A 416-nucleotide genomic window follows, 5' to 3' on the forward strand; every position below is an offset into this window, starting at 1 on the left:
GAGTACTCGTAGGCGCGGGCGGTGGAAGGCGCGATAGAGGAGGAAGGCGTGGGAAGTCCCGGCGGCATCGCTGTAATAGGACCCCAGTCGATTAATTACATAAACAATGCATTCCTTATTTTTTTCATCACTCGCCGCCGCCGCATACACCGCATACTTACAGCATATATTTTACCACCTCTCTCCCTTTTATGTTTCGTCATCTTACCCGCTACGTTGTCGCTCCCGTTGTATCTTCTTCTCGCGCGCAAAAATATTTTATCATACGTTTTTTATTTAATAATTTAAATAGAGAGAACATACATCATGACCATCCATCGCAGTACCGTTGAGCGCGAAGATGCTGGCGGCACGTGTAATATGATAGCGATAATAAGAAAGGAATAAATAATGTCATACACCTAGATATATAGTTT

The sequence above is a fragment of the Trachymyrmex septentrionalis genome, unplaced genomic scaffold (genome assembly GCF_001594115.1).
Source record: "Trachymyrmex septentrionalis isolate Tsep2-gDNA-1 unplaced genomic scaffold, Tsep1.0 scaffold138, whole genome shotgun sequence".
Lineage (NCBI taxonomy): Eukaryota > Metazoa > Arthropoda > Insecta > Hymenoptera > Formicidae > Trachymyrmex > Trachymyrmex septentrionalis.